Source organism: Rhinichthys klamathensis, unplaced genomic scaffold (assembly GCF_029890125.1).
Source record: "Rhinichthys klamathensis goyatoka isolate OS25496 unplaced genomic scaffold, OSU_Roscu_1.1 h1tg000067l_1, whole genome shotgun sequence".
Taxonomy (NCBI): Eukaryota; Metazoa; Chordata; class Actinopteri; order Cypriniformes; family Leuciscidae; genus Rhinichthys; species Rhinichthys klamathensis.
In genome coordinates this window covers 1,058,332-1,082,210 of record NW_026606610.1, presented here as the reverse complement: position 1 = coordinate 1,082,210, position 23,879 = coordinate 1,058,332, and the positions used below count along the sequence as shown (strand labels likewise).

Genomic DNA, 23,879 nt, shown 5'->3' with positions numbered 1-23,879 from the left:
TGGGTGGAGTCAGGGCCAGCGTTGGAGGAAAGAAGGTAGGACCTTTTGAGTTGTGTATTTTCAAAATCTGCCGGCCGTTTTGCAAATCACATACCCCACCTTTAGGGCAGAGGTGCACCTTGCACTTAGAGCAAACCCCTCTGACGATGCCCTTGCAGCCAGGATTCTGGCACCTTCCTTTTGGTGCACCCATCTCTGGCCAGTGATCAAAGCGGTCAAGACGGATATATATTTTACTTTTATACTTTACTTTTACTTTACTTTATAAATATATACAAATATATATAAATATATGAGTATAATACAACCATCCAACTATATCAGTGCATCCATACATTGTCATTCATACAAAGCTACTCTGCATTAGCATGGGCAAAATATTGTTCCATTACCGCACAATGTTGCCATATGGCAACATACCTATTTTATTAAATAAAAGGGTAATATAAGTATCAAAACAATGTGACAATGATTGAAAAAAGATTAGAACTTATCCCAGATGCTTGATGTATTTTTTTATTCCGAAGAAATATGAAAAAAATGAGGAAAATCTTCACATATACACGAGCACTTTTTCAGCAGCTGGAGTCATCAAAAGTGTGTGAAAAGAATGACGTTGCAAGGGTGTGTGTAGAGTCGTGATGTCATCAAAGCATATCATTGGTTACCACCGGGTTCTATTATGAATTTAAGATCAATCAGAGCTCATGTTTATTTTCAAATTTCAAGAAATGTCCAAAGAAAGGGTATGTTGCCATATGGCAACACTGTGCAGTAGAGGGTTAAGAGCAACAGATCAGGTCTACCAGCATGTATCTCTCATTCAACTTCTGTCTTCACATCACACAATGAGGCCATCAGGAACACAGTGCACTGAGATGGAGAGAAGGGTGGTAAGGAGCTGAGTTCGAGGTGAATAAGTAGATCTGTAGCAGTGTTCTTAAATGAGGAGGCCTTTTTTAATAAATCAAATGTAAATTCATGTCCCACTTACACTTAATGTTGTCACAATTTCCCTGGTTAAATAAACATTACATCGAGAGAGAGAGAGAGCGAGAGCGAGAGAGAGAGAGAGCGCGAGAGCGAGAGAGAGAGAGAAACTCTTTAATTAATGAGAAACTCATTAATACTCTGTAATTAATCTTTTTAAAAACAAGTAAAAATCTCATCAAGGTGGTGTTTTTAAGCATTTTTACAATTTAATTTAAACAATTCCAATTTAAACAAATTTTTTTTTTGATGAACTGATGTTCAACTGTTCTTTTTAATAGTCAACTTATTTTCATCAGTCATCAAGCTTGTTACACTGGTCACAGATATGATGTGCCTTTAATTTCACCAAGCTGATTGCTCACAAAAAAAAAAAACATTCATGTTTTCAGTCCTTTTCAAGTTTGATTTTGGCATGACATAAAGCGGTTATACCTAAGTGGCTGAGTTATTTACTTACTTTTTAAATATTCTTCCATTAACACCATCATTTTGTTAATTCAGACCAATTCACGAACACACATGAAAACAAAAGGCAGGATTTATAGCACGAACCAATCATATCCAATCATAGCGTGGAGGTATTGCCTCCTCTCAGGTGACTTCTCCCTATTCATTGTCAATTACCCCCCACCAAACCCACCGCATGCTTTAGGGGGGCTGTAAAAGTCAATGGGCTCAGGGGAGGCAAAGAGAGACGCTGTGTCCCGCTGTAACTTTACCTGCGGGTGTCCCTGCGGACACTGTTACTTTAGAAAAACAAGTGATTTATACACCTTTTTAATGTCATGTTTTTTCATATTTGCATTGTTTTATTTTTGTAACATAGGTTATTTTCTCATCTAATTGTTTGAGGAGGCCAGGGCCGGCCCTGACAAATTTGCTGCCCTAGGGCCTAGGCAAGATTTTACCTGGTGCCCCATGCATTACAGCCCATTTCACCCCATCATTGTGTTGGTGATTATTTAGTCATATATATATATATATATATATATATATATATATATAACAAGAGCATTACATCTAGCATTCAAGTCAAGTCCCCTTTATTTTTATATAGCGCTTTTTAGCCTACAATACAGATTATTTCAAGGCAGCTTTACAGTGATAACAGGAAAATAATACAACAAAGTTTGCTTCTCCTGTACAGCAGATCTAGAAGAAAATAGTGTCATAATCAAGCTTAAGTATGTTCAGTGATGGTTTATTTTGTTGTAAAACAAATATTAATTTATCTAATTTATATATAGCTTGCTCTGGATAAAACAGTGATGTCATCGTCCAAATGTCATTCATGCACAAACTATTCATTGAGCACTAGCAAAAGTGTTTGTTTGGGAGTTGATGGCAGCAATCTTCCACTAAATTATGGCACGGTTCATGTTTTCAACATGAATGAAACTGCGAAATGTCTTCTTTAATGTGAATTTTACATAAAAGATAATAAACCTGTAGCCTATAAATATCGTTAATAAATTTTAAAAAATGCCATATATTCACCTCAAAACTGCACAACTGTATATAGTAAAACATTAATTAATAAAAGTGATAGTAAATGCGTCTAAAAAAGACTGACATAATTGTTACAAATCGCATTGTCTGGGGGCTCTGAAGAACTCAGAACTACTGTTAGCATAAAGTTATAAGGTAAAAATAACTGCCATTAAATTATAGTATCTTACTACTATGCAATTAGATAAACTGTTCATTCATTACATCACTTTACCTCTGTCTTTATCCCCTTGTAGCCTCTTCTCTTTGGCACTGTATATATCGCAGACTGTAATGCTAATTTAAACGTGTCATGAAAATTCGGCCATCCGTCACAATGAGGTAACTTTCACCGTGTCTAGACCTTGCGCGAGCTGCCAGGCCCGTTTCTAGTGCTTGAGTGTGTTAAGCGCCCTCAAACGAAAGCAATGCTGTCTACATTGGATGCGGCGAGGGGCGACGCTACACAACAAATGACCAACAGTAAACTGATCGCGCGCGCTCTGTTTCTGACGCACTTCAAGCACTCGCTGGGCGGGGGAAGATTGATGCGCCGGGGGACTTAGTTAAGTTTTTGTGGAGTTGTTTTGCTTTATTTTGTAGTATTTCGAATTAATGGTTTTAAAATAGTATAAGTAAAAAAATAAAAAATAAAAAATAAAAAAAATTCACTCGTTCACTCATTTTGGCGCCCCTATTGAGTGGTGGCACGGCGGCGCCCTTAGCATTTGCCTATACCGCCTATGCCACGGGCCGGCCCTGGAGGAGGCACTGCCTCTCTTGCCTCCTTGGAGGAAACGCCCCTGAGGTATAGAGACTTTGAGGTCTGGAAGGCAAGGAAATGTTAAAAGAAGGAGAGTGGGAGTGTAGAGGGGTTTTAAGAGCGGGAGAGACCAACTGTGTTTGGTGTCCAATGTGAAGTTGGACAGAACTGCCCCATCCCAAGCCTCCGACAAGGCCCAATTTAATCACTGTCAGGAGAGCAAAAGCATGTTGCAGAGACTGGGCTTCCAAAAGCACCTCACCCGATAAGAAATATGGACAGACAGTCTTAAAATTTATGAAAAATACAAAGTACACAAAAAAAACACTTTTAATCTTTGGCTTGAGTTCAAAAATAATAGGTGTAAGGCATCTTCTTTTCCCAGTTGTTTACCGTGGAATATAATCTCTCCTGAGTTTCTATCCGATGAGTCAGTTCCTGCTTCATTTACCACCCAAGAGGACGTTTCTGTTTATCAACGAATGGTAGCTTTTATGTGGCTCCTATAGGATTACGACGGCTGCTTGCGGATTAGTCTAGCAGTGCTGAGGGAAGAAATGTGGGAGACATTGTAAAGGTGCTGCTGTCACTATGCCGTTTCTCTTTCCTTGAGCAGAAGTGATGCTTATCTATGAGGATTTGCAGATTAATGCAGGCCCGTTGCCAAGGCCGGGCATTGGGGAGTAGTCCTTGCCTGGGCCCGGGACAAGATAATCTTAGATGGGGCCCCCCCACGATTTTTTTTATTTTTTATAAAACACCATATACTTTTACCCAAAATGAATAATAAAAACACGTTTAAATGGGTACATTTTTTCTATAAATGTCTTCATTTTCTTTTCTGACATAGCCTACTGCAGTTCTTGTTAAAACACACTAGACATGCAAAATCTGTGCATTTTGGGCACTTTTTGTGTGAAATCATATTTATTTTTTGGCCATCAAAAGTGTGCTTTCACTTTTAAGCATGAGCAGCGCAGCACAAATAGACTCGGATCTGACCCATTATCTGTTCACCGATGATGACAGTGATGCATTTCAGCCGGCTTTTTATTTCTCATCTCCATAAATAGTAGTAAAGCTAATGCAAGGGCTAGAAATCAATGAATTCTTTGCTAATACTTCCTCGTCGTCATCATAGAGAACGCAGTTCGCACCGCTTTCTCCTTTCCACAAGCGTTTGCTCTTCCGTGGCGTCTGTCGTTGCTATGCAACAATGAACTTAGGCGCGCCTGTAAAAACGAGCGCGCCGCGTCGCTATTATTATGAGCTAATATCCAAAATATTTCCATATGTGGCTCTTTCCTCCTTTCTTATCAACAAGTGGATTTACAGCCACCACAGCAGCAGCACCGCCGGCCGCCATGTCTCAGCGCTTTTATGAAGAGGACGCAACTGCACGCGCTTTGGGCATGCACGCGCATCCCGGGTTTGAGAAAACCTGGTACCGTGGCGTGACGTTTAAAAAGAAATTTGTACCGACTTGGTACCGAAGTGCCGGGTCTTTGACAACACTCATAAACGTTGGCTGCGCTGTTTCTTACCTTGCTCTACGTTGACTTTACTAACGTTAGTTCCAGCTTCACCGTCACCACCTTTTTAAAAATATTTGTTTAGGACATCTCGAAGGCCTCTATTTTCTTCTTTTCTTTTCTTTTCTTTTCTTTTCTGAGCACCGGACTTGTGCTGACCGGACATTTTGAGCGTAACGTTAGCCTACTGAACTTCAAATCAAATGACAACATCATATTTTGATCAGTGGCCAAACCATTTTTGTTTTGGGGGTGGGGGTGGGTTCTTGACCACTATTTCAAGGACCATTAGGAAGAAAACAAATAAAAAGCTTTTATGTAACTCAAATATTCGATTTTTTTCAACAAATAGGCCTATGCCTATTTTATTTATATTTTTAACAATTATTCCATAATTTAATGAGGGCCCAGTTCTGGGCCCCCCTCCCTACCCTGGGCCCGGGACAACAGACCCGTTTGTCCCCCCTGTCGGCGGGCCTGGTTACCGTTATATTAACGTTATCTTACTAGCTATTTATAACTTATAGAAAGAGTGCAACGTTATAAAGTTACATGTAAGCTATTGCAAAATACATAATGATTTGAAGACCAAGTTTGTAGTCAAAGTATGGGCAGGCCATAGTCAATGTAAAGCATATTATTGACGTTTAGTCCCTATTAGTGAATGTGCCATATAACTTTTTATCCGCTGTTATCGGTGGCCCTGTTTACTAGCCTGTGCGTTCACGACAGGCTCCGCTGTGGAGGACGAGCTGTGGAGGGAGGGCTTGTAGCGCAGCAGAGAGCAAGGGGGTGGGACCTGTAAGTTGTGCTTGTTCAAATTTCCAGGCTAAGTCAACGTTTTCTCAAAACTCCCTACTGCAGCTTTAAGGAAGTAAATGGAAACTACTTTGACTTTATGTTGACTTTAAAGACTATAAAAAAATAAAAAACTCTAACAAAATTCTTGTGATGAAACCAAAAGGTCACACACATTAATTCTGCTTCATGATCTTTTACAGAGTCATGTCTAAAGCTGTTACCTTCCTGTCAGTAAGAAAACAGAGTGAATGTCTTTTGTGGCCTTGTTTCATGGCCTCTCCTATCACTTTCTCTTTTTCATCAGTTCTCCATTGTCACTCAGATTGATCGATGGACAGTGATTGCCTGTGTGGTCACTGCTGATGTCTTTGACATTCCAGCCAGATCAGTCTGTGTGTGTTCCTTTTAAGAGCCACCAAATGGAGATGAGAACCCTTGGAGCCGAGATGTGCTGGACACTGGGGCATTGGCAGTGGATTAATTCCACCACAGCGCACATCCATAGACACATGCACAAACACACTCAAATGCACACACGTACAAAGACATACAGGTCTGGCACTTAAATGGATCCCAGGTGGGAAAAATGATTTTTTTTTTTTTCAGGGCCCGAACATTGTTCTGGCAACTGTCGGAGATTGAACGAGAAAAGAAGAGATGACTCAATTTGAGTCTCTTACAGACTTTATTCACCCCAGTGACCCTCTATAAACTCTTTCAAGATTGACATGGCAGAAGGAACTGAGAGATGAAAGAGTAGTAGGCTTTAGATTTAGAAACACATAGAACCTGTCATAATCAGTCAAGTTTGGTCATTTTTTTTAAATGTCTTTAACAAGTCTCTATAGGCTCACTAAGGTTGCATTTATTAAAGAAAACAGTACATTAAAATAACTGTTTTCTATTTGAGTATATTTAGAAATATAATTTATTCCTATGATGACAAAGCTGAATTTTCAGCATCCTTACTCCAGTCTTCAGTGTCACATGAAAAAAATCATTCTAATATGCTGATTTGCTGCTCAATTATTATCAGTTATTATTGGTGCTCAATTATTAATAAAGGCTTTTACTATCAGAACAGAAAACAGTTCTTTTAATGTAATAGTATTCTACTAATATTTCACAATATTACTTTTCTCTTTTATTATATTTGGATCAAATAAATGCAGCCCTGGTGAGCACACGATACTTCTTTCATCAAAACATTAAAACAATCTTAATTATTCCAAATATTTGACTGGTAGTGTCACACTGGAGGTAACAACAGATGACCAGCCTCAGAAGCTAAATATCCTCAGTGACCAGTTTGGCAGTTCACCTGCTAGACTAGCATTATCCTAGCCTGGTTCTACCAGACTCTCGTACATTTCATTTGTACAGAGAGTCTGGCCTCGCTCCATTGAGAAACGTTTACTTCCTTGTAGGCGGGTTCTCTGTTAAAGATCAAAACTATTGGATCTGCCCAGCGTCACTCAGGATCTGCCATAGCCAATCGCTAACGTGTGGTCGTGACGTATGTCATGCGCCGAAACCGGCTGGAAACAACAAGTCCGAATTCCATATTCATAAATCTAAATATCTAAATGCTAAACCTCTCTTTCTTATATTTGTGAAAGAATTTTAAAAATACCTCTTTTCAATTAAGTTGTCTGAGAACAAAAAAAAAGCCTTAAAAACATTATCTGTTTGTAATTATTTTCCTTTTTTCAGTGTCATGTAATTCTCTTAACTTGTTCATGTTTATTTTATATTATCCCCCTACTGTTTTATTTTTGTTTTGTTTTTATTATTATTTTTTGTTTGTTTTTGTATTATGTTTTCTGTTATTACTTGTGTATTGTTTTAAGCAATAAAAAAAAACAAGTCCGAATGATCAGAGGATTATGTTTAGAATAAGATGTCTGTCAACGAGAGCTGCATGTTTTGTTCATCGAATTTAAGAGTTCAAGGAACAATTCTAAATGTATATTTGACACTAAGGACAGTGATGTATTCAGTCAACTGTCGAAGCTGGGTGTAATCATTAACAATACGCCGCTGCGGTCGTTTCGGATCTGCCGCAAATGCTGTACAGTGATCATCGTGCACGCCGAGCTGCCCAGCACCAACTCCTAACCTCTCTGCCTCCCTCACTTGGTCCTCCATTAGTGCAACAAGAGGAGACAACAACTATCGGCTTTGCATCCTATCGTTCGCCTTAGCTAACTCATCCACTAGCGGAGTGAGCTGGAAAATTAAACTTTTCCCGAACCCCGTGGGGAGGAGGGCCACAACATCATGGCCACCAACAACACTTAGCAAACATTGATCTTGCTCCGGCTTTAACTTCTGGATATTCGGCAGTTTTGCAACAACGGACCGAATAGATTTTCTCACGTCTTTCTCCGCTGCCGTTACTGAACTCCAACTCAAACTGACGCGCTACATCAACGTCATCGTTCTCAGCCACTCCCTCTGTTCGCTGATTGGACCGGTAAAAAAATTATTTCTGGAAACCAAAGTCTACAGCACAATCCCAGACGTAGTACTGAAGGAAAATAAAATTGAGCGGAAGTGCGTAGGAGGGCGGAGCCAGGCTAGCATTATCCAGCATTAATCTGGTAAATTGGGGTCTATGTTGGTCTTTGCCCATTCTAGACACCATTGTCTTCCATCATTGCCTTTAACTCTCTCCCTGTGACAGCTCAATGTAACAGGGGCCATGAACTTCCCAGAGACAGAAACTAGGTTTTATCTGCATAGTTAGACATAATAGATCAAATGCAATGAAGTCGCTGTAATTTAATCAAATGGAGCTCCAAACGAACGTTTGGGAGGAGCATGTTCATCTAATCCTGTCAATCACATCACAAGGATGTCCGCATTCCTGTAATAATTCTTGTGGCACTGTTCTACCATTGCACTAATCCCTTTTTCTTTGTATTATTTAGATTTTTAAAACTAAAATGACCTTTATCGCTTTCAAGACATCAAAAAATCATGAAATGCCTATTTTTGTTAGATTTAGGATATATTTACAGATTGTTAAAGATATATAATTTTAGCCAACTAATATGCGTAAAAAAAACTAAAACAAAATTTTCTATAATCTAAAGAGAGATTACTATTTACATTTAAATGTGAAACAGGACTCAGACATATGCACTAGCACCGAAACACACATCCGATTGAGTGTCACTGACCTGAAAAGGGAGGGTGTTTTAAGTACCCTATAAGGACGCTAGCCTTTTCACAACAATGTTCCGGCCCTTTTATGGTGGACAAAAGTGGCGTGTTACAAGTGTGCTTTATCAAAACCCTGGGATGATACCACTAGTGAATAATTGGTTGTCCTGGTAACAGACCAGGAAGCTTTCACAACACTTGTCTCACAAAATTCAGCCAATAACAACTGGTTAGAAGCTTTGCCATGGATGGATCCTCTCTTTGGCTTAATTTAGCTCTTTCTTAATATGCAACAGCAAAGTCAATTCATCTTAAAGTTGGATAGTGCTGATTTGATTTACTTGATTTTCTATTAAGGGTTGGGTTGCAATTTTAAGTTAGCTATTTCAGTTATCAAGATTCATTTATTTTCAGTTAACTTGACAAAAAATAACAAAAAAAATCTTTTCCACCATTGGGAAAAACGGTTCTCGTTGCTTAACCATTCCATTCCGTGCCGATCCGGCCCAGTTGGTATGAATATAGTTTCATTTTCCACTGATGGCCTGATAATGGAGCTCTTTGGAATGTAATACAAATGTGTCAGTCACATTAAAATGCATTAGGGATGTGTGATAAATAACAGCACAATATCAGTTATCAACAGATATCTAAAGCTCCCTCCTCTAAAAAGTATCTTTTATTTTATTTATGCTGATTCAAACATACTGCTTTTCACAGAAAGAAACATTTATCTTTATCTTTCATACTTTATATTATTGTTGTGATGACTAAATTCACTCATACAAGATTTTTTTTTTCAGTAGTAAAGTAGAACATATTATTCAGCCATTATTTGTCATTAAAGCAAAAGGAAGATAAACCACATACTATTCTGAAATTAAAAATAAGTTTCTAATTAACTTTTCACTCAAAGTAAGATTAATATTTTACATAATATTAATATACCGTATAAGTTGAAAAAGTGCAAACCTGATGAGCAATTGCAAATATTATGATCCTTCTCTCAGTCTACGAATGATTTATGGATGTGTACATCACTCCTGAAGCTTTTTATGCCACCTTCTCTTCACTGCAGTTCAATTACAGGTGAGTCATAAAAATCTCCATTGACTCATGTGGTATAACAACCAATAGTGGGCATAAATAATGCAGCTGTTCGGAGATATGCAGCCTAAAGGTCAACCATGCTTATCTGGAGTTAAAGGGGCACATCAAAACTGTCAGTCGTCACAATCAGCCAAATGAGCTTTTGTAAGCAAAAGAGTCAACATAAAGGTGATTCTTCACTTATACATAAACAGATCAGTGGGGAAAAATATATAGGCTAGTCCCTTTATTTTCCCCTGTCTCTGTCAGTGACAACAAACCTCTCTGTCCCTAACTGTACTTTTTCTTACGACCACTAATGCACAACACTCACACACACACAGGGCATGGTGGCAGATGGTTTAGGGCAGTAATTTAAGATAGCAGCTGTAGGCAAGGTGCTGCTGTGTCCCATGTGGGGTATGGGGCAAAGACAAACAAATCACTTAGCAACTGCAGGACTGTAGCTATAGTCTCGACTTGGGATTCATGCTAAATTTAGGATCTTCTAAAAGGATGCAATTAAAGGCCTAAAAAGCATGAATTATTTTTGTAAAAGTACCTTGATTTTTAAAGATGCTATTTTGAAAATGGTTGTGTTTGTGTGTGTGTGTGTGTGTGTGTGTGTGTGTGTGTGTGTGTGTGTGTGTGTGTGTGTGTGTGTGTGTGTGTGTGTGTGTGTGTGTTTTGGTCTATATGAAAGTCAGTGTAGTTCAGCATTGTTTTGGACCCCATTGACTTCCACTGCACTGTATGGACAGATACAGTTAAAAACATTCTTCAAAATATCTTTTTATGTTCTACAGAAAAAAGTCAACAAAATAAGGGTGAGTAAATTAATTTTCTGCTTTTGGTGAACTATCCTTTAGGTGAAAGTAACCTGCTTTTTCAGACAAATGCTCCGTCTCCTTTAGAGTTTGATATCAAAGATGTCAAATTCTGCAATCAGATTCAGAGATTTCATTATGAACATTTCTAATAATAAAGCCACAGCCACATGCATTTTTTTAGCTCTTTCCAATGTCAAGACTAATTTCTCTTTTTATTTCATTTATATTAAAGACCTTCAGGAGAAACATCTCAGACAAAGTTGATAAATGAAACATAGCTGAGAATCCCGTCTCCTGAGCTATAGAGCAACCCCCGAGCAATAACATTTTTCTCTTGGATAAACAGCTATGTTTACTGGCTCTAAACGAGTCCCACTGCATCGGGTTAAAATAGACCATTTGGTGTTTCTATAGTGATGTTTCCCCAATCCAGTGCTGAAGAAACATATTGTCCTCTCGCAGGAGGAGAGGGCAACCCAATGAAGGTCACTGCACCTGCTCTCTACATCTCAAAATATTGTATGTACTAAGTACTGTCATTTGTATCTGCTAATGCAACACTGTTGCTGTTGACAGCTGGAGATACAATGTAGCATAATGCTGTATTTTGAGGAACCTAACAGCACTCTAGACTAGAGTTCCAATCCACAGAATACAATGGAACTCCCTAATGCTTCTTCAGAATCCAATTATGTTTGTATTTGAGGTAATTCTGTGCAATGAGTAAAAAAAAAGGGTTAGTGATAATATACCAATCAGTAGTTATCGCTTATCGATTTGTCACTACTATTGATATTATGCTCATATTAGCGATTTGAATGAACCCCTACGTCTTAGCAAATTTTAATGTGCAAACTCATCCCACACCTTTTGTGCTATACAGACATTAATGCTATCTCACTCATGTGGCTTGTTGAGGAAAGGTGTGCTATTACTATTCTAAGCTTTTTGACTTATTAGCCAATTTACATGTCAGATCTCATGAGAAAATACCATACATGGCATTTAATCGAAACCTAAATATGTCGGACACTTGAGGGTAGACTCATTTCACTTGGCCAGTAAGCTACCACTCAGATCACCTTAGAAACCACCTAGCAATACCCTAGCAACACATAACAACAATAAAGACAGAACTATACCACAACAACACCAAAATTGTGGTGGCAAGTTTTGCATGGGTATTCACAACTCACATACAGTACTTCAGAAAAATATCTTGTTAAATCTGTTATAAATAATAGAATATTTAATCAAAATAATTATATTGATTATATCATATTGATAATATAATTTAATCAATATAATATAAATTTGAAGTCATTCACTTAATTTCCTTATATTACTGAGAAAAAAAGATAATGTTGGAAGATAATCTAATCAGATAAATAAAATATTATAAAATCATTATGGTTTGTGGTTTAGGAAACAAAGTTTTAAAGCTTCTGTTAGAGTACAAAACAACAACATTATAAACAGTTATTTTAATAAGCGCATGCCATCCGTCTCTGTTAGGCAGAACAAAATATTGTACCATTAAACGGCTGTTCCAGATGCTGGAATAATACAAATTGAGCACAATCAGTATTTAGTATTCAGAACGGCGTGTCACACAGGTGCACAGTCTTTCTGTGATCATTTTATTGTGCTGCATTTGATTTAAGTGGCTTGGCAGGCGGTATTTGAACTGTGCCCTCTCAAGGATGGCACTTTGGGGGGGGGGAATAAATGGGATTATGAAATGTGGTGATGATCAGTCTGGGTGGTCGATGTAGTGCACTGTAATACCTCTGAAAGAAGTGGCGAATTAAATTTGTTTCCCGTTAGAAAAATGTGCAAATCAATTGTAAACATCCAGGGCCTCATTTATAAAATGTGCCTGCACAGATTTGATCTTAGAGTGTGCTTACGCTAAAATCCACCCCAATGATCATATTTATAAAAACGGTCTTTGACGTGGAAAAGTTTGCCGCTCACCATTCACAAGTAAAGCGTTTGGAGTTGGACGTTGACGGGTGCTCTTTATATGTTAATTACATTAATTATGTGCCATTTACAAGGCAGAGATCTGAAACCATTCAGCTGCGCACAATTTCAAGATCATTTGTGATTTATAAATTTCACATCTGAGAGAGAGGCGTGCGCACGTTCCCTGAATCGCACGGATGCACATGATCGATCAAACGTAAGATGGTTTTTACAAAACATTTTATAAATGAGGCCCCAAAAGTTTGAAATTCTATCTCCCGGGAGGAGCAAATATCAGTTCAAAGTAAAATCAGTTTGTGTTCAAATCAATAAGCTGGAAACATACAAGCAGTCAGATGCTAAAGGATGTGCTGTACCATACTATCTATAGATTGGATTCACAGTGGGCGTCATTCTATGCCAACACTATTTTTTGCCATGGAACTGTCAGTCCTATTTCTCAAAATCAGCCTTATCATGGTTTGTATTTAATGCCTTATCTAAATGCTGTACCATGTTGGGTAAGCGCATTGAACAATTTGTTTCTAACACCCCAGGGCGTCATCCGATAACTCCAGCTGCTAAATGTATCTGACAGCATCCCTCCGTTATGACACTGTACTTGCCTCTCATTCAAATTCAGAACAGGAAGCAGAGAAAAGAACAACAACAACAACGCCAGCGAAAAAAGATTAACAGAAAGGAAACAAGCCAGAGCGCTTCTGTTTGACATGACAAACATGCACAATATTAACAGGATCCTATCTGAGAGGGGAACAATACACAATCGTCATCATTCGTTCTTCCAAGCAGGCATTCCTTTGTTTTTACATGTCGAGCTGCCCAGGTCATAGATCGGTCCAGCAGAAAAGCTGACAACTGTGTGTGGCTTCCAGAGCTCAGCCATTTTAAATCTGCCATCCATCTCCATGAAAACCAGAGCATGTGACACGGGTAATCAGCCAGTCGGTCATGCGTGTGAGCGTAGTGCGAGACTGGCCAATGCTCTTGTTGGGGACAAAATCAAGGGGAAGGTCGGACGTGTATGTGCTGACCCTATGACCCGTCCACAGTCTAGTACTACTATCTTTTAGGCTAGTTCACTAAAAAAGCCTACTGTACCATAGTTGATACGCAAATATCTAAGGCCTCTTATCTTCTATACATGCCTCTGTCATCTGATTGATAGTTTACACTTTTTTTAACAAATGAAAGCCCTTTAATTATAAAAAAAGTCCCCCTTCAGGTTGTGGTACACTTGTCTTTTTGCTGGGAAATCTTTACTTAACTTTTATATTTTTAGAAATATTTCAAGATGAACACTAACTGGACTAAAGCAACTGGTTTACTTGATTATCCATGCATTTTCTTTTTAGAAAAATCATGTTAAAATGTGACTATTAATTGTGATACATCAGGCTTTTGAGGGATATCTATCTCTCAATCATCGTTGTATTGTATGTTTTCCCCCCATAATTAAAGCCACAGAGCTTTGGTCATTAAATAAGCATTTAAATATCATTTACTAAGACATTATTGGGAGATATAGAGTGACACTGATATTTACATGCATGTTATAGTCTGCAATACTTGTTTCAGAATTTCATCTTACATTTTGACCATAAATATCAGCAACTGAACTAAATTGTATATTTTTACTCAGTTTGGGCATCTGAACTAAGTTGAGGTGTTTTTTTCCTTCTCGATATCCATATTCTTCTAGATAATACTATATGAGTTATAATTGCATGCTGTATCAAATATGACACTCTGCAAACTTTTGTTTAAATGTTTTTTTTATTTATATTTTGTCTTAAGGTTCAATAAACTCTTCCATTAAAAAAAATTACTGATTCATATGGCCGGCTTTACAGGTTTAAAGGACAAAGCTCCTTCCACACCAGGACACCTTTTCAGATGTTTTAAACTAAACATATTTTACAATCGCCCTGCACTTCAGCAATTGAAGTGTGTCATGGTCAGACGAAGTGATGCGGCCGTGGACCTCCGTTCTTCTCATCATTAAACCATCCCACATCTCTCCAGCCCTCTGCAGTGTTTCATCTGAGCATACATAATCACATCTGCATCCATTCATTAATTTAGCTTAATGAGCAGTGGCCGTGAGACATACTGAGCTCACTGAGGCTTCACGGCCGCTCGCAGGCCCGTCCAAACGGCAGCATGTACGCAAACAAACGTGGTGCCAACAAGCCAGTGCTCTCACAACTCGCTGCTGATCATTTTAGTGACAGTTCAATGGTGAGCACTTGGTGACCAGTGAACAGAGCACTCAAAGAGCAGTCAATTATTTATTTAACTTCAGGTTATATGCAGATTGTTTACAAATCTAATTTAAAGAGTTACATTGTTAGTTGAACTTAAAGTACTAAAATAACTAAAACTGAAATAAAAATGAATAAAAACTATTGGCATAGACATTTTTTTAAACACAAAAACTAATTGAAATGACAAGGTATATCAGTGATAGAATGGCACTGTGCCTGATCCCTAATCTCTAAATTACTAAAAAATGACATGAGCTTGCGATGCCAAAAAATTCTGCAAGGGCCTATGAAGCACAAACAATTCTGCATGTGTCTATGATGCCAAAAAATGTGGCATGTGTCTATGATGCTCAAAAATGCCGCACACATTTATGATCCTCAAAAAATGATCCATGGTATATGCCTAAAATATGCTGTACGTATGATGCACAAGAGTAATGTCGAAAATGCTTCCCAACGAAAGTGTCCGTCAAAGCTGCAAGCACATATGATAGCCAAACAAATAGTCTATGATTCCCAAAAATGCTCTACTCACTTGTGAATGACGGCTGCAAATTCTGCACACCTCTGTGATGCCGAAAAATGAGCTATAAAATGTCTAAAATATGCTTATGGTGCTCACAGCAAGCATGCACGCACCTAATGCAATGAAATGCAATGCAAAAAAAAAAAAAAAAAGCCCAATTAAACCATTCAAAAATGCATGATTCCCAAACCAGTTGCAAGCACATGCCCAAAAATGCTGTGACTCAGTCAATGTTGCCCAAAAATGCTCTATGCACCTAATGCCCCAAAATTACTTCAGTTCTCTTTGATGCCCAAAATGCTGCAAGTACCATGGCCACAAATGCTGTCTTGGAAGGCAGGTGACTAGGTTTGGAGACACAGCCATGTTGTCCCACTCATACATGCGTGGCGCAGCGCAGACACAACACTGACTCACATCCACGCATCCATGAAGTTTTCTGGCACCGCGCTATTGATAAACAGACCTTAACAACTCGTTATTATGTCAATAACACGGGCAGAAAAATGCAGCGGACCAAGTCATCATACAAACCACAAGCCAAATTAACACAGTTATTTGAATATAAGGGCAAACTAACAATCACGCAAGAGACTTATTGGCTTAAAAATGCATGTAGCCTATACATGTATATTCCGTTTTGTTTAATCTTACTTTAATGACATCTATATCTATAGCCTATGTCTGCACAAGATATGAATGCATGAGTAAGAATTAACATGACATTTATTAAAAGTTGTAATGGCACATTCTTGGAAAAAGATTATAGCAAAGGAAAAACATATATAATAATGTGTTTTAGTTTATCAGTTATAGTATCACTAAATGAAATATAAAATATGTATGTTGTATTCAGCGAACCTTGAAGGAGCAATGCGCACATTATGAAATGATATGAAATGACAAAGAAGTAGACAACTATTTCAATGCAAATACAATATTACTTACCCAAATATCGTGAGGGAAGTATCCGGTATTTTATTTATCGCTCAAAGTGACTTGTACTCTCGCGGTTGGAGGAGTAAACTGTACTTCAACAGAAAAACGCCACCTATTTGTTTCTTCCGTATGAGGAGGATGAATGGAGCGGTTTCGTTTCCCTTGCCAACACATTTGCATAAGGACCGCCTAACCCATCCTCTGATTGGCCAATATCAGAGATTAGAGCGACTGTCAAGAAACATTCGTTTTTAATTGGATAGTATCAACTGTCAGTGAAAAAAACATCTAGTTGCCGCATACCTTATAAACTAGCGCTTGTTGCACCTTCCTGTGGGTATCACTGCATGCCAACAGAGAAAATGTATATATTTATATTAACTTGAACAGGTGCATGTTTATAATAACTTGAACAGGTGCGTTAATAATTCTATCTATCTATATAGTATGGCGGCTAGATTACTGTTAAACAGGCTGCAGGTCTGTGATCAGAACTGTACAGAAAACGTGCATGCTTTCATTTAGATTTGGCACAGCAGGTTTTAGGTTTCTGTCTATCTATTTAGACCGGGTATCTAGTCTGTCTGTCTGTCTAGCAGCTGGCATAAGTGTATTACACTCAGTGTAAAACCATGCATCTAAAGGCAATAGAATTTGTGTTAGTGACAAATTAATCACATAGAAATGAGATCAAATTGGTTCTGGAGATGAAATGGAATAAATTTAGGATTAAGTTGATCTAAATTGCCTTATTTTCTAAACTAATAAAGTAAATATATGTTTTTTGGGACATTATACTCTATTGCATGTCAACAAAATATAGTAACTCACACAAAACACATAATTCATGCTTCAAAACCTAGTTATTGTGTCAGTAAAATGACCAATGCCAAGAAAATGAAAAGTTGTTTGTGTGTGTCCTTGTGTGGGCCATATGGTTAAAAATTGGAGTCAACCCAAACTTTTTAGATACAGATTTCGAAATGTATTGGGAAAGGTCATGTACAGAGAAAAAGAATAATGCAAATTTCTATACAACATATTTTTGTAGTAATGTGATACATCTAAACAAAATTCACATTTGCATGTCAATTTATTTTCACATTTTTACATATGTATTTATAAATATACATCTATGTCTAACAGATTTTGAGAACCAACTCGTCAGTTTTGATAAGCAAGCCATGTGCATTTAGTTATTGTGCAAATTGTAGACAATTTTACTTACTCTTTTGCACACGTGCCAAAACTCATGCACTTTTTACTGTTTAGAGGAAAAGAGAATCTCATTCGAGAATTGAGCTAAAGTGACTGAGAAAAACTATACAATACTCCTATAAAGACCCAATATAGACTCCTATAGGTGACACAACCTTGTGTTGTTTTACATCCAATACCCAGCACTCAATTCTAATTACGATATTGACACCTGAACAATTGCTTGATTGGCAAGTAGTGTTCTTCTGTGACACAACATTGCAGTGTTTTGTCTTCAATTTCCTCCTTTGCATCTTTTTGTTCGGTCTTGTCCTGTCCTTTCTCTGCATCACAGTGCCTTTGGATCTCCTTGGCCATTTAGCATCACATCAGGAGTGGGTGTAATTGTTTGCTGGACTCGCCTTCACGCATATGGGTCAGACTAAAAGAACATCAGCAGACATGTCATGCATGTCCCTCCCTGTGTCCTCCCACTCCAGACTCTCTCACAGAAGAGGAAATAGGGCGCCCAGCACTTTACTGGCAGGTGCCAGTATGAAATGATGTTCTGAGAGGAAAGCAGCAGGTATCTGGTTTAAAGCCTCTTGCAGTTGCCCAGAGATGTGCAGTAACAGTTGGTTCTCACTGTGAGCTGCTGTCACAGTCAATTGAAAGTGCATTGTTTTGCCCTGCCATCCACCCTGCTGTTGCACATTCGTTCTAGAAGTTGATCAGAACACATAATGATGCTGTGAAATATCACTGTGATGCCCAGACCTCTTTTGTGGATTATTCTTTGGAGTGGATTGGTAATTTGGGGTATATTCTCCCTGCTGAAAAAATCCATTTGGTCACCAGCATAAGTTTTGCATGTTGGGACCAGCATGGGATGCTGGTTGTTGGTTTTCTGGACCGCAGACTGCATGGGAAGCGGGAGTACCTGTACCAGCTAGACCAGCACTATACCAGCTCTAACCAACAAACCTGCCAAGACCAACATGGAATTCATGCTGGTTAATGCTGGATTTTTCAGCAGGGTTCACAGTAGATAGTGATGCATAATTGGATTGAGGGTTCATTTGAATGTAACATGTGCCCTTTTCAGATGATGTCACCTACTATTGTGAAAAAGAAGTGTGCTTAATTGTATTGAATGTGCACTTATACTTCAAATCTTAAAAGTATATACTTGCAGATAATATATTAATTAAATGAAAGATTACTTAAGTGTACTTAGGAGAGTTCACTTTCACGACTGTTTCTGAACATACTTAACAATTTTAAAAAGGGCACTTTGTAATAATGTCAAATTAAAACTTTTACTTTATAGTACATTTTGGAAAATTATGATTGTTAAGTAGTATGTCAAAGAATCACCCGTAAATTGCACTAATTGCATTTAATATAAATTTAAACTATAATACATTTTCATTTAATTGCAAATAACATACAATTAAGTGTTACATTACATTCAGTTTGCATAAGTAACACAACTAAATTAACTTTTGACTCTCGCATGCTTTTCAAAATTTTCTCCTCTCTTCTCAACCCTCCCCCTCCTTCATCAACCCTAACAGCTGACATTTTGCCACTTTATTAATAAAAAAACAAACACCATCAGCAGCCAATTTACCAAACCACAAACTGGCACACACATCTTACCAGCTAACACACACATTCTACCCTCCTTCTCTTTGTTTTCAGAGGCAGAAGTCTCCAAACTCCTCCTATTCAATCACCCTACTACCTGTCTGCTTGATCCTATTCCCACTGTTACGTTCCCAATTAGTTTTCTAGGGGCAAAAGGGAAGTAACGTTTTAAAGCAAAAGTTAACAGCAACAAAGAGAAGTTAACTTACCTGAGTCCCAGTACACAATACACAAAGTAAGATGTACAATACATTTAATTATCTTTTTTTATTTATCTTTTATTAATCTACTTTAAGCCATTACTTCCTCAGTTGTACCGCACTCACGCACATCATAAACACCTCTCTTCACACTGGTACTTTTCCCACAGTATTTAAGCAGGCTTGGGTAACCCCTCTGCTTAAGAAACCCACTCTAAATCCAGCACATCTGGAAAATTACAGACCGGTATCCCTTCTTTCATTCGTCGTGAAAACACTTGAAAGAGTCGTTTTCAACCAGATCTCTTCCTTTCTTACACAGAACAACCTCCTGGACAACAACCAGTCTGGTTTCAAAAGTGGACACTCAACTGAGACTGCCCTGCTCTCGGTAATTGAAGCTCTGAGCAGGGCCGTCGCTAGTGGGGTGAAAGGTGGTGACAATTATAGGGGCCCCCGCTGCCCAGGGGGCCCCACAAAATCCAGCAGTTATACTATTTAGGCCCCTGTTGTATGAATAATTCTAATATTTATATTAGTTGTATGCCTGAGATTTAAATGAAAACCACAAAAACGTGCAATTTGGGTAAATATTTTTCCAAATATCTGCTTCTCTTACCTCCATAAAAATGGTTTAGTCCGACCTAAAGTATTTATTAATTATTCAGTCAGAGTCAGTGACAAAAATCAGATGGACCCAATAAAATTGTAAGTCCCACCCCAGCTCGTGAACAGAACCAATCAGAGTTGAGGCGGCAGCCTGAAGATAACGATGAACTTGGTGGAAGAGCAAGAGACTGACTGACTGAAAAATGTCGGGGGAAAGAAAACATAAATCAGGTACCAGAAATGCCAGGAAAAGACGGAGAGGGAGGCAAGGAGAGTGGTTGTATCCCATTCGATCAAGACGTTCTTAAAGACCGGTTATTGTTATTTCGCTGGGAATTAGAAAACTTCCGTCTACAGTCTGCCGTGTACAGTCAATTTTTATTATCGGTGCGCGCCACAATCGACCGAATGATTACGTGGTCTAAATTCCTGTCTTTTTACACTATTGTAAATAGAGTTTTAAAAAAATTACACGAGTCACGACGCATTGCATTATGCATCTGACCTGCCGGCTGATGATATTTTAAACATAGAGAAAACACGAATACAACACACTGCACTTGGATGAATAAATGTATTCGCTTTATTTAATAATATTACCAGTTCCATATTATCTTAATTAAAAAATAAGGCAATAAATGGTTTTATTTTTTTAATTAGACTGCATTCTTGTCAATTTCTAAATGTTTACTTTTTGATTTATGAATTATAACAGACTGATGGGGAAAAAAAATATTACTTTTTAATAATTGGTTTTTATTATTATTTAACAATTTCTTGCTTTTTGTTAGTTTTTATTAGTTGTAATTTTTATATAAACATTTAACTTTTAAAATAAAGGTTTTACAACAACATCACCATCTTCTGTTATATGTGGGCCTCCATGTTCATCTATTGTACAGTATATGATATTGGTGGAGGTGGTGGGGGCCCACATCAATATTTTTTCAGGGGGCCCCGAATCCTCTAGCTACGGCCCTGGCTCTGAGACTGGCAAGAGCAGCTTCCAAATCCTCAGTCCTCATCCTGCTGGATCTGTCTGCTGCCTTTGACACAGTTAACCACCAGATCCTCCTGTCAATCCTAAAAACGAAGGGCATTTCGGGAACTGCACTATAATGGTTCAAGTCTTACCTCTCAGGTAGGTCCTTCAGGGTGTCATGGAGGGGTGAGGTGTCTAAGACCCAACATCTAGCTATTGGGGTGCCTCAGGGCTCAGTGCTTGGACCACTTCTCTTCTCCATCTACATGACGTCACTAGGATCTGTGATTCAGAAACATGGCTTTTCCTATCACTGCTACGCTGATGACACACAACTCTACCTCTCATTCCAGCCTGATGATCTGACGGTTGCTGCTCACATCTCAGCCTGCCTGACAGACATTTCTGGCTGGACGAAGGACAACCACCTTCAACTACAGCTTGCAGAGACAGAGTTGCTTTTGGACAACCAAACACTACACCACAACTTCGCCATTCAGCTAGGTTTGTCATCCATAACTCCAAGGTCAGCCAGGAACCTTGGAGTTGTGAATGATGATCAATTGAACTTTACAGACCACATTGCTAGAACTGCCTGGTCCTGCAGATTTGCCTTATACAACATTAGGAGGATCAGGTCCTTCCTATCAGAGCATGCTACACAACTCCTTGTCCAAGCACTTGTTCTATCCAGCTAGAGTGGTCTTTAACGAGCTGAAGAGAGCACACGTCACTCCTCCCCTCACAAAATTGTACTGGTTGCCAGTTGCAGCTCGCATCAAATTCAAGTCACTGACTTTCGCCTACAGAACAACCACTGGCTCTTTTACCTAAACTCATTACTTCAGACTTATGTGCCATCCAGAAACTTGCGCTCTGCAAGTGAACGCCGTCTTGTGGTGCCATTTCAAAGAGGCACAAAATCTCTTTCTCTGACCTTTTTCTGGTCTGTTCCATGCTGGTGGAATGACCTGCCCAACTCAACCAGAGCTGCTGAGTCTGTGACCATTTTCAAGAAACGGCAACACTTGATCCATTAATACTAACACTTTATCTTCTATTCTATATCTATTATCTTAAAAAAAAATTAGATTAGATTTAGATTTAGTTAGATTAATCTGGGAAGGGTCATAGCACTTGCAATATTGCTGTCCTATTGTTAGTTTAACTGCTTCTATTGTTCTCATTTGTAAGTTGCTTTGGATAAAAGCGTCTGCTAAATGAATAAATGTTAAATGTATTATATCTGTAATACCGGTAAGTACTCTTTTAAAATGTATGCTAATGTACTTCTTTTTCATAAGGCCACACAGACAAGCATTTAAAGTTAACCAATAGCTTGTAAGTATTGTTTTAGGCTACCGTTGTAAGTAATGTAGACTTTCTGAAACCGTGCCAGCAGTAATTTGATGCCAGTTCCAGTTTGTAATGTTCATATAATCCTTGAGTGATGGTAAACAGATTTGGCTCGCTGTCCAAGAAGGCTCAAGCTTGAGACTCGACTCGAGCATTAAAGTCTTGCCGCATGCCACACTACTTAATTAATGAAGTTAGTACAGAACAGATAGAAATAAGGCATGAGATGGGGTTGTAGAGGGATGCCAGAAAAACTGTCACGAGTGTTGAGGCAAGCAGCTGTTTATATGCTCTTACGTAAAGATGTTAGATGAACCAGCTCCTCTAGAACAGCAATAACTTTATTATATTATATTATGTTAAGTTTATTGCAATACTGTCCAATAAAGATATAATTAAAAAGAAAGCATTAACACTGGGATACTCAAAACGCTCTTGAGAGTCTTAAAATCGATCTTTATGGCTCCACAATCAACTGCAAGCTACATGGAATGGCTTGCTTTTATATTACTGATAAAAATTCACTGTCTACTTTTTTCATTCAATATAAATTGCACTTGAAAATGTTTTATTATGTAGGTAAAATAACATGGCGATGTCATTTAATGTAGAGTCGTATCTAGTTCTGTCCCAGTGTCCCAAGGGGCTGCTGTTCATGGAAATGCTGTAAATACTGTAATGTAAACGTCTGGTAATACATCATTCACAAACCTATGGCAGGTTGCAACCTCAGCTTTGTTTTTCCACACACAGCCCCATTTAATCTTCATCCATTATTTGGCATGATGGAAAAAAACAGTTTAACAGTTTAAACGACCTTTCCGCTTGTCTCAAAGGGCACCCTCCCCACGCTCCCTCCATCTCTCTGCCAACAGCCCACCATTGTAGGGAAAACAAATTAATTAGAGTCTGAAGAGCTGGAATCTTTGTAGCCAGCTAATCAGCAGTGGTAATAATTAAGCAAAGAAAGGACAGCATGCGCATTTAGAGAGGGGTGACGTGGCTGGATCAATGGGAAAGGTATCGTGGCGCTACAGAGGATCCAATCAGGCTTAGTGTGGCGCAGAAGTAGAATTACCTGACCTCAATTCCCTTCACCACACATCCTGACCTTTAAAGCAGAAAGACATTTTTATTTCTTTTTTTAATATCAGAGGCCTTTTAATCAAATTAGGGCAAATGTCTGCCTTTGACCCTCTTTGGTGAGGTCATGATTTGCCATTTTGTTTATCCTGTGACAGAAAGGTTAGCTCAAAAGATGAGTCTGCATGATGATGGTTAAAGAGGCCTACTCAGGACCCCTTATTAAAATCAGGTAAGTAATTATTCAAAATCTTCTTGTGACAAACATATACAAGTAAGAACTGGATTTGTACATTTCCAAAATAATTTGTAAGTGATTTTAGCCTGTGCAAAGCTTGTTGCCTCAATAATAGGTGTTGCCAAGTTGTTCTGAGTTTTACCATGTTGCACTGTGGTTGCTAGGGTGTTCTCTGTAGT

At 38.4% G+C, this 23,879-nt stretch overlaps 1 protein-coding gene across 2 annotated transcripts in view; it reads right to left on the bottom strand.

The window, feature by feature from the left end:
* The window catches only part of hpcal4 (hippocalcin like 4), a 50,464-nt gene that overhangs the window by 15,058 nt on the left and 11,527 nt on the right, over positions 1-23,879 (bottom strand). The window contains exon 1 of one of the 2 annotated variants that reach the window (XM_056250110.1): positions 16,395-16,541. The exons of the other annotated variant lie outside the window; for it this stretch is intronic. The gene's annotated coding sequence lies outside the window, so the exon portion shown is untranslated. Of the gene's footprint in view, positions 1-16,394; positions 16,542-23,879 lie in introns of those variants that run through there. 2 annotated transcript variants of the gene reach the window in all.